Source organism: Mobula hypostoma, chromosome 2, assembly GCF_963921235.1.
Source record: "Mobula hypostoma chromosome 2, sMobHyp1.1, whole genome shotgun sequence".
NCBI lineage: Eukaryota > Metazoa > Chordata > Chondrichthyes > Myliobatiformes > Myliobatidae > Mobula > Mobula hypostoma.
The window spans coordinates 228,753,811-228,771,062 of record NC_086098.1 but is presented as its reverse complement, the minus strand read 5'-3'; the positions used below and the strand labels follow the sequence as shown (position 1 = coordinate 228,771,062).

Genomic DNA, 17,252 nt, shown 5'->3' with positions numbered 1-17,252 from the left:
TTTGATGACCACTCCAACAACCCTCAACCCATTTTCCCTACCCCCCCCCCATCTCATCTTGCTTCAGGACTAACTTGTAGCACATTGGATTTTTTTTTAGAAATCAATCTCTGCACAGGAGACTGGTCAGCATAGCGAATACACATGAAATCAAGGTTAGTATACCTGCACTTATTTATCAGGCAAAAAAACTATGAGCAGGAGTAAAGAGATCTGCTCAGGTTGTGCCTAATGGAACACCACAATGCTTTGAGAACCTAAGTATTCACATACTATATCAACAATTTGCTCTGGGGACTGAATGTCTTATTAAGTATCTTATGATAATAGTAAATTGGGTGGAATTGTGGGGACTGAAGCTTCAAGGGGTAGTGGACAATGGAGTGAATAGGTGAGAACATGGCAGAAATAATATATTGAAATGTACAGCCTCAGTCATTGCGTTTCTTCAATACAGAGATCAAAAGGAAATAAGGGATTTGACTGATACAATGCTGGACAATTCAGCTGAGGCAAAAGATCAGCCATGATTTAATGAATATAATAGGTTCAAAGAGCTGGATAGCCTACTCAAGTTGCCATTTCTTTCTACCCGCCCTTCTAACCTCAATTAACCTTCCCCTCTCCATTTCCCATCTCACTTCGCCAACCAACCCACCCACCCTTCCCTACATTCATTCACCCACTCCTCTGCTGCTACACTTACCCATCCCATCCACCCTTAACCCTTCGCCCTCCCCCTCCACTCACCCACACAACCCCACCTACCTCCACCCCATACCACCCAACCTCACCCGTCCCGTTCTTCCCCCTCACGCACCCCACCCGATCCCTACCTACTCTACTCGTCAGCCCCAGCCTCTCCATTCCCTGAACCGCCTCCTAACATTCACCAGACCCCCACCTCACCTCATCAACCCCAACCCCATCCCTCACGTCACCTCACCTTTCCCTGTCGGGCCGGGCCTAGGCCTGCCCCTGTTCCACACTGCTCCCTCTGCCCTGTTTTGACTGACTCTATAACCACGAACCTCTTTGGTTATAAATTCCTCTCGTACCAAAGCAAACAAAGCCACGACGTTGAGGACCCGGCGAGGCTGAAAGACTATACGAGAGAGCGGCGGTTTACTCACCGCGAGGGACGGCAACGGCAGCGTGCGGCGTGATGACGTCACGCGCACAGCGCTCTCTACGGCCGAAGTCCGCCGCTGTCAATCATTCTAACCTGAGCTCGAGATTCTGCAGATGTTGGAACACATAGAAAACCTACAAAACTCAGCAGGTCAGACAGGAGAGGAATAAAAAACACAAAATAATCTGCAAATGCTGGGGTAACTCAGCAGGTCGGGCAGCATCCGTGGAGAGGAATAACAGGTCGACATCTCGGGACTGGTGCAGAAACCAGAATAAGATGGAGGAAGGAGCAGGACAAGCTGACAAGTGATAGGTGAAACTAGGCAGACATCCCACCCTGCAAAAACTCATTTCAGGGAGGTAGCACCCCCGCCCCCCGGTCGACCTCCAAGGGTGTATGTAATACTTTGTTTAGTGATTTTGTCTAATCTGTAAACCAAGTTGGGTATATGCAGAAAATGTGGCATTAAAATATGTACTTATATTATGTTTATTCTATTACAACTTTAAGCAAGTCTACAGGGAGTTTGCCTCATCAAGTAGGACATCAACAGCGCAACTCCTTAGCAGCCAGCCAGCTAGTTTAAATAACGTTAGCTATGCTAATGAACGAATGACACCTGTTAAACTCACCTCAACATGTCTTTTACATTTTAACCCACCATGGGCAATAGAAAAGTCACTGTTGCAAACAGTGCAGCGAGCAACACTGTCATTATTTTTGCGGTCGACTGTAAGGCCCGCCCACAGAGAAAGCTGATCTACGGTCTACTTAGCAGGGGTCCGCAATCGTTTTTGCACCGCAGACCGGTTTAATATTGACAATATTATTGCGGACCGGCCGACTGGGGGCGGGGGTGTTAATCACAACCGGAACGTAGGTGATAAGTCAATCGCATCATAACATTTTGAGTAACGTTTGGATATTGAACACACAGCGCATATTTTCCCCGTATGAACATATAAAATCATTGCAACACACCAATATCGCTGAATCAGTGGGAGCCCTGGGCTTGTTTCCCTGTAACGACACGGTCCCATCAAGGGGTGATGGGAGACAGTGATACTCGAAGGGGGTTCCTTATGTCCAGTCTATTCCGCAGTTTAGTTTTCGTTGCATTCATTGCAGAGGATATGTTGGAAATGGAAGCAGCGTTTTCAGTGCTTCCGTGCCGATCTCAGGATATTTAGCCTTGTCTTTGATCCAGAATGCCGGCAGAGATGTTATGTCAAACATACTTTTCAGCCCACCGTCATTCGCAAGCTAGAGGAGATGTTTTTCCCGTGCTGACATGGATGATTCACCGGGGACATTCACAAATGGGTCACGGACCCATTCCTTTGCACGTCTCGGGTCACTGATGACCTCGCGTGTCTTAAAATTCAACAGTGCGTGACAGGGAATGAGGAAAGGAGTAGCTGACTCATATCGTTTCATATCGCCAGATCATATCGTTTCCTCGTGGCCCGATGGTTGGGAACCACTCTTAGCACTCTCCCTCTCAAAAAAATCTATTTCCGGATATTGTATATAATTTCCGGGCGTCAGGGAGCCACTACCGATAATGCGGGAGACTCCTGGAACTTCCGGGAGAGGTGGGATGTCTGAACTAGGTGAGGAGAATTGTTTAGTGACAGGATGTACAAAACGTACCGTGCAAAAATAAAATGGTGTAAATACCCAGTAGGTCAGACATCATTCTTGGCACTGGAGGCAAGGTCAACAGTTAGTCATGTCAAGCGCATTGTTAGATCTCTTCTGCTTTCTCCCCAAAACCTTCACAGCCTTCCTATATTGTTGGACCCAGAACATGACGCATTCCGTCCGGGTAGCCTCCAACCTGACAGCATGAACTTTGACTTCTCTAACTTCCGTTGATGCCCCACCTCCCCTTTGTATCCCATCCCTTATTTATTTATTTATTTATTAATTATTCTCTTTTTTTCTCCCTCTGTCCCTCTCACTATAACTCCTTGCCCATCTTCTGGGCTCCCCCCACTTTCTTTCTTCCTAGGCCTCCCGTCCCATGATCCTCTCCCTTCTCCAGCCTGGTATCCCTTTTGCCAATCAACTTCCCAGCTCTTAGATCCATCCCTCCCCCTCCTGTCTTCTCCTATCATTTCAGATCTCCCCCTCCTCCTCCCACTTTCAAATCTCTTACTAGCTCTTCTTTCAGTTAGTCCTGACGAAGGGTCTTGGCCCAAAACGTCGACTGTACCTCTTCCTAGAGATGCTGCCTGGCCTGCTGTGTTCACCAGCACTTTTTATGTGTGTTGCTTGAATTTCCAGCATCTGCAGATTTCCTCGTGTTTGCATTTTAGAATTGTGCCCTTCTGGTTTATATTGTTACCTCACATTCTTCAGATCAAGATAAAATACTTCACATTTCCTAGTATTAAATTTAATCTGCCATTCGTGTATATCGCATTTGAGTCTTTTATCGACCTTGTTATATTCATGACAGTCAGCATCTCTAGGAAGAAGTACAGTCGACGTTTCAGGCCGAGACCCTTCATCAGGACGAAGGGTCTCGGCCTGAAACGTCGACTGTACCTCTTCCTAGAGATGCTGCCTGGCCTGCTGCGTTCACCAGCAACTTTGATGTGTGTTGCTTGAATTTCCAGCATCTGCAGAATTCCTGTTGTTATATTCATGGCACCTAGCTTTATGTCATCTGAGAATATGGGGTAGCACAGCTAATAAAGCTACTCACAGTTCCAGCGATCCAGTTCGATCCTGTCCTCAGATGCTGTCTTTGTGGAGTTTGCACCCTCTCCCTGTGAGTATCTTAAGGCTCTGGTTTTCCTCCCACATCCCAGAGATGTGCAAGTTGGTTGGCTAATTGGCTGTTGTAAATTGCCTCTAGCGTGCAGATGAGTGAGCAAATCAGGGGGAAATTGATGGGAATATGCAGAGAGATTTCTATAGGATTAATGTAAATGAGTGCCTGATGGTCAAGATGAACTTTGTGGATTGAAGGCCCTGTTTCCAAGCTTCGAGACTCTCTCACTGCATTTGTACCCTGCATTCCAAAGTCCAAGTCATTACTATCTGCACTGTTCTGCCTTCAGGCAATTCGTTCATGCTTTTCAATGTGATTAAACACATTCAACTTTTATTTTAACAAGCATTTTCTGATCTGTAGGTCATTTCCTGGGCAGCCAAGAAGTGGTAAGTGGAAAAAATGCATTGGCTCACAGCAGGCCAAAGGTGTAAAAGAATGTGTTAGGAGTAAAAGCAGTTTCTACCTAAAGCCATCCTGTTGTTTCCCCAGCAGAAACATTGCTTGTAAATTGATGTTATATTATTTCAAAGTTAATTTAGCCGTATCAACAGAACTTTGCTGAAATAGAAGGTTATTTTTATGTTTATTAGACACTAATCTAGGTGTTAATAGTTTACACATACACCATTTATCTGTAGTATTTACTTGTTGGAATTTTATAATATTTACCTGCAGGGAACTTAACTAAGTTCTTACTTCTCTGGGTATTTTTCCTTGTGTGAATGGAACAACGTAATAATTGCCCTGTATTTTGTTTTTCAATTTCACTCCTTACCCACTATGTCATAGAAACATAGAAACATAGAAAATAGGTGCAGGAGTAGGCCATTCAGCCCTTCGAGCCTGCACCGCCATTCAGTATGATCATGGCTGATCATCCAACTCAGAACCCTGTACCTGCCTTCTCTCCATACCCCAATCCCTTTAGCCACAAGGGCCATATCTAACTCCCTCTTAAATACAGCCAATGAACCAGCCTCAATTGTTTCCTGTGGCAGAGAATTCCACAGATTCACCACTCTCTGTGTGAAGAAGTTTTTCCTCATCTCGGTCCTAAAAGGCTTCCCCTTTATCCTTAAACTGTGACCCCTTGTTCTGGACTTCCCCATCATCGGGAACAATCTTCCTGCATCTAGCCTGTCCAATCCCTTTAGAATTTTATATGTTTCAATAAGATCCTCCCTCAATCTTCTAAATTCCAGCGAGTATAAGCCTAGCCGATCCAGTCTTTCTTCACATGAAAGTCCTGCCATCCCAGGAATCAATCTGGTGAACCTTCTTTGTACTCACTCTATGGCAAGAATGTCTTTTCTCAGATTAGGGGCCCAAAACTGCACACAATACTCCAGGTGTGGTCTCACCAAGGCCTTGTACAACTGCAGTAGTACCTCCCTGCTCCTGTACTCGAATCCTCTTGCTATGAATGCCAGCATACCATTCGCCTTTTTCACCACCTGCTGTACCTGCATGCCCACTTTCAATGACTGATGTACAATGACACCCAGGTCTCGTTGCACCTCCCCTTTTCCTAATTGGCCACTATTCAGATAATAATCTGTTTTCCTGTTCTTGCCACCAAAGTGGATAACCTCACATTTATCCACATTAAATTGCATCTGCCATAAATTTGCCCATTCACCTAACCTATCCAAGTCACCCTGCATCCTCTTAGCATTCTCCTCACAGCTAACACTGCCGCCCAGCTTCATGTCATCCGCACACTTGGAGATGCTGCATTTCATTCCCTCGTCTAAGTCATTAATATATATTGTAAACAACTGGGGTCCCAGCACTGAGCCTTGCGGTATAGCCTTGGGCAAATGAGCGAAAGCACAACTTGAACCTTGCACATGTCATAGAGTCTGCAATAAAACCAAGGATTTAGGAGCTATTTCCTGACTCTCAAGTCATTTTGAATGGAATTCGGCTGACTGTCTAATTGATGTTACAACTGGTGAGTGAGGTCAGTACAGTGAAAAAGCAGACATCAGTTGGTGCTTCAACAACTGCAGCTAAAAGTGAAACCTCCTTACATCTAAGAACCTCATCATGGACCAGAAACAAGGTGATAATGTTTCGATATCCCACTCTAAGAGTTCCCAAACATTAACTTCGTGCAGCAGCAAGAGCCCGCACTAAAGCAAAAGTGGTAAAAACACGCGCTTCATTTGCTGAGAAGGAGGACCATTGCATAGGCCGGGGTCTTAGAGGCAGCTGAGAACTGGCAGGAGCAATGAAGTAGGAAAGGGCCAGCAAAGCTGTGTCAGATAAGGACATTGTGGAGCAAATGGGCAAATGAGCGAAAGCACAACTTGAACCTCGCACATCCCAGAACCAAACAGCAGAAGAGACACTTGGATAAGCCATATTCAACCAGACAAAGTCTGACAACAAACCTGCCCCATCCGTCAAAAACACAATCTTCCTGAAGACAATAGATGAGGAGGTCTACAAGGATGAGCGAAGTCGTTACATTGCTCCTCTCCCCTTTAGAGTTTCACGGCAGCTCTTCCCCAGTACATGTACAGTGAACTCTGAAAAGAAAGCCAGAGATGAGAGAGTAGGTTGTTGCCCCTGTGGGCAAGATTTTTGCGGACAATCTCATGTGCATCAGAGGCTGCCTGAAACATGCACACTTGAACAGAGGCGAAAGTAATCGCTTTATCCTCCCCAAGCTCAGCCACATCTCTGGTAGGGTACCATCATGACCGGGTGGAACATCAAGGCTGTCACTTTATGAAAGAAGTCGTTAGAGCAACAGATTTGTGAATCATAGGAGGTAAGAGGCTCATCAACTCAGTTCTATATGAATGTGTCATCTGCTAGACACTCTGTGGCAAAATGGAGGAACAGTGCACGGTAGACCTACCTTCCGAGCGCCTGCATACCTGCCCTCCCTTCACATATGCTGGGTTGGATGTCTTCGGGCCCAGGTCAGTCAATGCCAGACGTACAAGGGGAGGCCACGCACAAAGCAAACGATGGGCAGTGCTGTTCAGCTGCATGAGCTCAAGAGCAGTCCATGTCGAAATAATTGAATCCACGGACACCTCAAGTTGCATCAATGCACTCAGGCGCTTTTCCGCAATCCGTAGGCCAGCGAAGCAGTTAAAATCGTACTGTGGCATGAATTTTTGTATCAGCCAGTAAGGAACTGCGACTAGAGAAAAAGCAACAGGACTCCAGCGTGCAGAAGTACTTGAATCAACAAGGATACACATAGGAGTTCAGCCCTCCCCCCCACCCCCCCATGCCTCCCACAAGAGCGGCTCGTGGGAGTGTATGATATACTGCAATGATACTCACTCAAAAGTTCAGAGTACACCCTCTATTTGGAGACTTTAGGGATAACAATCTTCTCATTCGAGAATGGAAATGGATACAAATTCCCGCCAAAAAGTTCTGGAGCCACGAGTATCTCCCAACACTGCAGACCCACCGGACATAGATGAAAGTTCACAGGGATCTACAAGAGGGAGATTCATGCTCATGTCTACCTGCAATGATTGGCCCATGGCTAAAGTTACTGCTACCTTCCCTGGAAGGGATGGAAGAGTCCAGAAGGAAGAGGTCAACACGACAGACCAAGGTTTTGCCTGAGACCTGCCTCAGAAATTGTTTAGCTGCTTCCCAAAGAAGAATAGTAGAAACCTCACGAAGGTGGCAGGGAGGGTTTTGGGCAATTCATTTATCTTTTTCTATGTGATTAAACATGTTCAGCTTATATTTTAATGAGCAGTTTCTAACTATATTAGGTCACTTCCTGTGCAGTCAGGAAGAAGTAAGTAGGAAAGTGCATTGGCTGGCAGGAGGCCAGAGGTTTATGTTAGGAGTGAAAGAAGTTTCTATCTAAAGCCATCCTGTTATTTCCCCAGCAGAAGCATTGCTTGTAAATTGATATTATATTGTTTACAAGGTTAATCTAAAGGTATCAACAAGATTTTGCTGAAATATAATGTTATTTCTATGTCTATTAGACACTAACCTAGATGCTAATGGTTTACACATACTATTTACCTGTAGTATTCACTTGTTGAAATCTTATGATATTTACCCGTAGGGAACTAATAAGTGTATATTTAATTGTGTGAATGAAACTACGAAAATCTGGCATATTCAGGACTTTGGTGGTGTCAGTAGAGCTACTAGGACTTGATGTTTCAATCCCTATGGTAAGTTGGCACTCTCGATGTTGGCAGTGGGCTTAGAGTGGTGACAAGGAGGGAGAGTAGGTACGTCATCGGGGTCATCAGGTGGGCACCCTCCTTCTTTGACGTTTCATTGATAAGCCCACGACGTCTCCAGAGGGCTCAACGGTGCTACCTGGCGTCCCAGATACACCCCCCTCAGATCCATACCCTCCTGTCTTCATCTTACAGCCCAGTTGTTGTCTTTCCTTTTAATCCAAATCCAATTGCTGCTTTCTTCTGCTGCACTTGACAAGGACTTGATTGCTTGTTGGAGGGAGTGACCCCTCACCCCCATCTTCTTCAATAGACAGGTCGTAGATGTAGCAACGAATCTCCTGCATCCCACTTCTGCAGGGAAAATCTTGGTCTTCCAGCCATTCTGGGCAGCTTCAGTTGCCAGTTCAGAGTACTTGGTCTTTTTCCTCTCATAAGCTTCTTCGACACCATCTTCCCATGGTACTGTCAATTCCACAACATATGCCAGCTTGGCATGTCTGACCGGAGTGTTGTAGCCGCAATGTCTGGGGGAAACACAAGCTTTTTTTTCCAAGTCCACGTCCATTTTCCAATCCCGAGCAACCTGCAGAATGCTTACATCTTTTGATGTTAGATGGGAGTGTAAATTTTGCAGATGATTTCCATTAATAGTCTAACACTCTTTAAATTAACATTTTTATTAAATATTACATGGTCCACTGAAAAATGTATGATCACACTGTTCGATTTGAAAGGGGCTGCAGGAACCAGTACCCTGGTAAATTGAAAGGGGATAGGAACTTGGACCAAGGTGAGTGGAAAAAGAAGTGAGTGGGCATCACGGTCCGGGTATGTGGGAAGGGAGTGTAAGGTTTGGGTTCTCCCATGTGAGGTTGAGGGAGAACCAGGGTCCTGGGGTGTAAGGTGGACCAAATGAAACAGGGTCCTGGGGTGTTAAAGAGACAAGAGCCCCAGTAATTGAAAGTGGGCACAAGAACTGAGGTGCAGGTGAGTGGGAAGGGTCTGGTGTTTTAGAGGAACATAGAAACTGGAACCTGGTGTTTTAAAGCAGGGGTTCCCAACCCTTTTTATGCCATGCACGAATATCATCGAAGGGTCCGTATTTTCCAAGTGGGGAACCTCTCTGTTAAAGGAAGCACAGGAACCAGAGCCTCAATGAGTGGGAAGAGCCCGTGGCAAATATTACCCGGTGAGCCAAGTGCCGGAAGATTAGAAAGTTTCAAACAAGCAAACAGAGTTTTACTGTATGAAGAAAAGCAGTGATCTGCCCAAAGTTTGTCACTGGATACTGATAAGAAGAGCTTGAACCTCTGTCACAGACCTACTTTACAAGTTATCCTGACTGCCGGGAAATATGTTGGGAAACTGGCTTATCCGCTTCTTTTGCGCTTGAGCCTGTGACGATGTTAAAGGACCATAAATAGAATATAGAAAGCAGTATATTCTCATAAGGCAGTGGCATTTTTAGGTCGATGAGAGAGTAAAACTGGACAAAGGCTATTTAACCCTTCAAGTCTCCTATGCCATGAAAGAAATATGACTTAACTCCATAAAACAAATCTACTGCAAGAACAAACAGCGAGAAACTATGAAATGAAAAAAGGAGGAAGAAAATTGATTACGAAAGAAAACTGGGACCTGATAGCAAATGAAATAGTAGGGTTTCTATGGATATGTAAAAAGATAAAGGGTAGTTAGAGAGCAAGACTAATGGATTAATAATGGGAAACAAGGAAATGCAGATAAGTATAAACCAATACTTTGCCTAAGTCTTCACTTTGAAAATGTGTATAAATATCCAAGAGGTATTTGATGGCACAAACACGAGGAATTCTGCAGATGCTGGAAATTCAAGCAACACACATCAAAGTTGCTGGTGAACGCAGCAGGCCAGGCAGCATCTCTAGGAAGAGGTACAGTCAAGACCCTTCGTCAGGTATTTGATGGGCTGGTTTCAAACTATGTGTAATAATTCATAAGATCACTATCACAAGGAATAGAACAAAGAACATGGAGCTTTTGAATGCTTTAGTGAAACAAGGCAAATACACCATACGCCATATTCTAGCTTCTGCTCCCTTCCTTTCCGTCCTGATGAAGGGTCTCAGTCTGAAATGTCGACTGTTCATTTCCCTCCATAGATGCTGCCCGACCTGCTGTGTTCCTCCAGCATTTTATATGCGTTGCTCAAGATTTCCAGCATCTGCAGAATCTTTTGCGTCCGTGTACCATACACCATCTTTGCTTATTGATTTCTGCAGTCATTTTCAGGACCACTTAATCTACTCTTCCCTCCTACATAGCCCCCCATTTTTCTTATCGTTCATGTATCTATCTAAAAGTTTCATAAAAATGTCCCTAATGCATATCCCTCTACCATGACCCCTGGCAACGCATTCCAGGCACCCACCACTCTTTGTGTAAAGAACTTACTTCTGACATCCTCCCTCTATTTTCCTCAAATCACCTTAAAATGATGCCCCCTTGTATTAGCCATTTCTGCCCTGGGTAAAATGTCTCTGGCTGTCCACTCTATCAATGCCTTCTATCATTTTGTATACCTCTATCAAGTCACCTCTCATCCTCCTTCACACCAAAGTGAAAGGCCCCAGCTTGCTCAGCCTATCCTCATGAAACATGCTCTTTAATCCAGGCTGCATCCTGGTGAATCTTCTCTGTACTCTCTCTAAATCTTCCACATCCTTCCTATAATGAGGCAACCAGAACTGAACACAATATTCCAAGTGTGGTCTAACCAGAGTTTTATAGAGCTGCAACATTATCTCCTAGCCCTTGAACTCAATCCCCTGATTAATGAAGGGCAGCAGACCATAGGCCTTCTTAACCACCCTATCAACTTGCACTGCAACTTTGAGATGTCTATGGATGTGGACCCCACAATCACTCTGGTCCTCCACACTGCTAAGACTACTGTGACTAGCCCTGTTCTCTTGTCTTCAATTATGACCTTCCAAGTGTATCATTTCACATCTTTCTGGATTGGACTCCATGTGCCACTTCTCAGCCCAGCTCTGCCCATTGTCTCTAAGAATCCTCTCCAATAATTTGCCCACCACTGACAAGCTAATTTTGGGTATTTAAAAAGGAAGTTGATAATTTTTTGAAATATTAGGGGATTGAGGACCTAGGAAATTGACACATAAGAGATGAGGCCTCAAGTAGATCAAGCATAATCACTTTGAAGGATGGGGCAGGTCCGGAAATGTGCCCCCCCCCCGGTGCACAAGCAGCAACAAAGCATCAACCTTCCCCCCTCCCCCACATGATCCAGCAGAAAGCATCAGCCCCACCCCCATCAGCAGAAAGCTCATACCTTCACCAATCACCCTTGTCAACTTGCCAAAAAACTCAATCAAGTTGGTAAGACATGACTTGCCCCGCACAAAGCCATGCTGACTCTCCCTAATTAGGCAACGGTTTTCCAAATGCTCATAAATCCTATCCCTAAGAATTCTCTCCAGTAACTTCCCTATCACTGATGTGAGACTCACTAGTCTGTAGTTTTCAGGATTATCCCTTATTCCTTTCTTGAATAATGGAACAACATTAGCTACTCACCAGTGCTCTGGGACCTCATCCGTGGCTAGAGTGGACACAGAGATATTGGTCAAAAATCTCTTGCCTCTCTCAATAACCTGGGGTATATTCCATCAAGCCCTGGGGATGTATCCACCTCAATATTCTTTGAGACCCAACACTACCTCCTCCTTTACCTCAAAACACTCTAACATATCAGTACGCTCAGCACTGATTGCTCTATCCTCTATGTCCTTCATCTTGGTAAATACTGATGTAAAGTATTCATTAAGGACTTCACCCACGTCCACTGCATCTAAGCAAATGTTCTCCCCTTTTATCCTTGTGAGGTCCTACCCTCTCCCTAGTTAACTTCTTGCTCTTTGTGTACATATAGAATTCGTTGGGTGGGATCCTCCTTAATCCTACTTGCCAAAGACCTCTTGGCCCCTCTTGGCCTTGCTAATTCCTTTCTTGAGTTCTTTTTTGGCTTCTTTGTAATCCTCAAAGACTCTGTTTGATTCTGCCTTCCTGAGCTTTCCATACTTTTTCTTTCTCTTCTTGACTAAATTCATCTCCTCCCTCAACGTTCAAGTTCTCTTACCTTGTGCTACACCTGCCCATTCACTTTCTCCCTCACCTCCATTCAGGGCCCCAGTCCTTCCAGGAGAGGTAATACTTCACCTACGAATCTGCTGGTGTTGTCTATTGTATCCAGTTCTCCTGATGTGGCCTCCTCTGCATTGTGAGACCTGTTGAAAATTGGAGGACCACTTCGTCAAGTGCCTCTGCTCCATTCCCCCAAAGCAGAACATCCCAGTGGTCAAATAATTTAATTCTGATCCCCATTCCCGTTCCAACACGTCAGTCCATGGCCTCCTCTCATGCCATGATTAGGCCACCCTCAAAGTGGGGGAGCAACACTTTGTATTCTGTCTGGGCAGCTTCCAACCTGATAGAATGAATATCGATTTCTCTTTCCGGTAAAAAATCTTTTACCTTTCCCCTCCCCTACCTGCTTCTCCTATTCCCCATTCTGTCCTCTCACCTCTTCTCTTCACCTGCCTGCTGCCTCCCACTGATGACCCTCCTTCTCTTTCCTCTATGGTCCACTCTCCTCTCCTATCAGATTCCTTCCTCTCCAGCCCTACCTTTCCTGCCCACCCGGCTTCATCTATCACATTCTAGCCATCCTTCCCCTCCCCACACCTTTTTATTCTGGTGTCTTCTCCCTTCCTCTCCAGTCTCGAAGAAGGCTCTCGACCTGAAATGTCAAATGTTTGTTCATTTCGGTGAGTGCTGCCTGACCTGTTGAGTTGCTCAGCATTTTGTGTGTGTTCTCTTACCTTGCCATCCTTGTCCTTTCTTCTCACAGGAACATACCTGCCCTGTACTTCAAGCAGTTGGTCTTTAAACACCCTCCATATATCAGATATGGAGTTGCCCAAAAACGGCAGTTTCCAATTAAGTCTTAAACACAAAATAATCTGCCGATGCTGTTGTCAAAGGAACACTCACGATGCGCTGGAGGAACTCAGCAGGTCAGTCAGCATCAGTTGAAATGATTAGTCGACGTTTTGGGCCGAAACCCTTCGTCAGGACTGAAGGAAGAACTTTGGGGAGGGCTTGAAGAATGCTGGTAGTTGAAAAAAACAGTAATTTTTAAGACAAAGGGGTGGGGGAGGGGAAGCAGGGGGGTGATTGGCAGGAGAACAATAGTAGAAGGAGGCGGAACTATGAGGGAGGTGATGCGAAATAGGGATAGAGGAAGGGAGGGGGAGGGAATTACCGGAAGTTGGAGAATTCTATGTTCCTACCAAGGGGCTGGAGACTACCTAGAAGGGTTTCGGCCCGAAACGTCGACTAATCAGTTCAACTGATGCTGACTGACTTGCTGAGTTCCTCCAGCACATTGTGAGTGTTCCTCCAATTAAGTCTTACTAGTTCTTGCCTAATGCTCTTGTAACTTGCCCTGCTCCAATTTAATACTCTCCCTAATGGTCCAGACTTATCCTTATCTATAACTATCTTAAACTTAAGGAGTTGTGGTCACTCTTCCCTAACCTTTCAAGGTAGGTCATGAGAGGTCAGTCACCTGGCCAGTCTCATTACCTAACACCGTCCAGTACAGCCCCTCGTCTTGTTGGACTATTGATCTAAAAACCCCTCCCGGACACACCAAACAAATTCTGCCCCATCTAAACCACTTGCACTAAGAATGTCTGATTTTATATTAGGGAAGTTGACGTCCCCCATCAACCCTATCGTTTTCACACCTTGTCTGCATATCTGTTCCTCTTTGTCCCAGTGGCTATTGGCGGGGGGGGGGGTCTGCGGTACAAATCACCCATTAGATTGATTGCATCTTTCTTATCTTTGAGTTCTACCCATATAACCCTCCATTATGTCCCCTCTGAGTGCAACTGTGATATTGTCCCTGATTAGTATACCCCCACCTCTTTTACCTCTCTCCCTATCTTTTGTAAAACATGAAAACCTTGGGATATTAAGCACCCATTCCTGTCCCTCTCTCAACCAAGACTCTGTAATGGCCATCATATTCCCACGTACCGATCATCGGGGTCATCCAGAACATAAACCAGAAGTGCTGCATTCAGCATTGTCAAAGACACCTACTCTTCACCCCCAGCCCACAAACCATCCCACAATCACTTTGGCCTCCTACCATCAGGAGGAATGTACCACAGTACAAGAACCAAGTGTATTAGGCTGGGTAACAGCTTCTTTCCCCAGGCTGTGAGACATCTGAACACCCTGCTGCCACATAGTACACATTATGTATGACTGCACCAGTATCATTATACTACTGTATGTTTAACTATATGTCATATATGCACTCTGTCAAATTGTACATCTGCAGAATCGTGTTTTGCACCTTGATCCAAAGAAATGTTGTTTTGTTTAGCTGTATACATGTGTACGGTTGAATGTCAGTAAACTTGAACTTAAACTTGAGAGGTGATCGGTGGAAATAACAAAGGGCAGAAGAAAATGGAAATCTGATAAGACAGGACCGTGAACCACGGAATAAAGGGCAGGAGTTGAGGAGGAATACCAGTGGGAAGAATGCATGGGTGATGGGCAGATTGAGTGGGTGGGAGAGGGGAAAGAGATGGGGCAATGGGAGCAGTGGGATAAATAAAAAAGAGGGAACAGAGGGGGGAGTTTTCCAGAGCTGGAGATATAATGCATCAGGTTGGAGACTACCAAGGTGGAATATGTGGTGCTAGCATCAGCTTGGCAGTAAAAGAAGCTGTAGACTGACATAAGACCGTGATATATAGAAGTAGAATTAGGTCCATTGAATCTGCTCCGCCACTTCATTATGGCTGATCCAATTTTCCTCTCAGCCTCAATCTCCTGCCTTCTCCCCATATCCATTCATGCCCTAATCAATCAAGAATCTATCAACCTCTGTCTCAAATATACTTAAAGACATGGTCTCCACACCTATCTGTGGTAATGCATTCCACAGATCCACCACTCACTGGCTAAAGAAATTCCTCCTCACCTCCATTCTATTCTGAGGCTGTGTCCTCTAATCTTAGCCTCTCCCACCATAGGAAACATCCTTTCCACATTCACTCTATCAAGGCCTTTCACTATTCAATAGATTTTACTGAGGTCATTCCTCATTCTTCTGAATTCCAGTGAATACAGGCCCAGACCCATCAAACATTCTTCGTGTGGCAATCCATTCAATCCTGGAATTATTTTCATGAACCTCCTTTGAACTCTCTTCAGTCTCAGCACATCCTTTCTAAGATAAGGGGCCTAAAACTGCTCACAACACTCCAAGTGAGGCCTCACTTGTGCTTTATAAATTCTCAACATTACATCCCTGCTTTTGTATTCTTGTCCTCTTGAAATGAATGCTAACACTTCATTTGCCTTCCTCACCACAGACTCAACTTACAAAATAACCTTTAGGGAATCTTGCACAAGGACTCCCAAGTCCCTTTGCAACTCAGTTTTTTTTTTGTATTTTCTCTCCATTTAGAAAATAGTCAACCCTTTCATTTCTTCTACCAAAGTGCATAACCATATACTTGCCAACACTGTATTCCATCTGCCATTTCTTTGCCCATTCTCCTAATCTGTCTAAGTCCTTCTGTAGCCTCTCTACTTCCTCAAAACTACCTGCCCCTCCTCCTATCTTTATATTGTCTGCAAACTTTGCAACAAAGCCAGCAATTCCATCATCCAAATCATTGACATATAGCGTAAAAAGAATTGGTCTCAACATACACCTCTGTAGAACACCACTAGTCACAGGCAGCTAACCAGAAAAAAACTCCCTTTATTCCCACTCTTTGCCTCATACCAGTCAGCCACTGCTTTATCTATGCTAGAACCATGGGCTCATAGCTTGTTAAGCAGCCTCATGTGTGACACCTTGTCAATGGCCTTCTGAAAATCCAAATACACAACATCAACGAATTCTCCTTTGTCTATCCTGCTTGTTATTTCTTCAAAGAATTCCAACAGATTTGTCAGGCAAGATTTTCTCTCGAAGAAACCATGCTGACTATGGACTATTTTATTATGAGCATCCAATTACCCTGAGACCTCATCCTTAATAATCAACTCCAACATCTTTCCAACCACTGAAGTCAGATTAACTGGCCTATAGTTTCCTTTCTTCTGCCTGTCTCCCTTCTTGAAGAGGTGGGTGACATTTGCAATTTTCCAGTCTTCCGGAATCATTCCAGAATCTAGTGATTCTTGAAAGATCATTACTAATGCCTCCACAATCTCTTCAGCTACCTCTTTCAGAACCCTGGGGTGTACACCATCTGGTCCAGCTGACCTATCTACCTACAGTCCTCTCAGTTTCCCAAGAACCTTTTCCCTAGTAATGTTAACTTCACACATTTCATGACCCCTTACATCTGGAACTTCCACCATATTGCTAGTGTCTTCCACAGTGAAGACTGATGCAAAATACTTATACTTCATCTGAAATTTCATTGTCCCCCATTACTACCACTCCAACATCTTTTTCCAGTGGTCTGAAATTCACTCTCACCTCTCTTTTACATTCTTTGTATCTGAAGAAACTTTTGGTATCCTCTTTAATATTATTGGCTAGCTTACTTCGTTATTCCATCTTTCCCTTCTTAATTACTTTTCTCATTGCTGTCTGTTGGTATTTGAAAGCTTCCCAATCCTTTAACTTCCCACTAATTTTTGCTCGATTTTATGCCCTCTCTTTGGCTTTTATGTTTGCTTTGACTTCTGTTGTTAGCTACGGTTGTGCCATCTTGCCTTTAAAATACTTATATATCCTGTGCCTTCCGAAATACTTTAAGAAATTCCAGCCATTGCTGCTCTGCTGTCATCCCTGTCAGAGACTGATTATTTCTTCCAATTAGTTCTGCCTGACCAGCTAAGTTCCTCCACCATTTTGTATGTGTTACTCTGGATGTCCCGCATTTGCAGAATATCTTGTATTCAAAATACATTCTTTAGCCAGAGGGTGGTGAATCTGAGGAATTCATTGTCTTAGACATCTGTGGAGGCCAAGTCATTGGGTATATTTTAAGCAGGGGTTCAGAGGTTCTGGATTTTTAAGTATATCAAATGT

General features: G+C 44.5%; 1 protein-coding gene across 4 annotated transcripts in view; it reads right to left on the bottom strand.

Moving 5' to 3' along the window:
* cstf1 (cleavage stimulation factor, 3' pre-RNA, subunit 1) overlaps positions 1-1,221 on the bottom strand; it is a 47,133-nt gene extending 45,912 nt beyond the window's left edge. Inside the window, exon 1 of one of the 4 annotated variants that reach the window (XM_063031765.1) lies at positions 1,134-1,221. The gene's annotated coding sequence lies outside the window, so the exon portion shown is untranslated. Of the gene's footprint in view, positions 1-946 lie in introns of all 4 variants that reach the window. The other 3 variants (XM_063031750.1, XM_063031757.1, XM_063031773.1) reach the window with 3 other exon arrangements.
* Between the last annotated feature and the right edge of the window lie 16,031 nt (positions 1,222-17,252).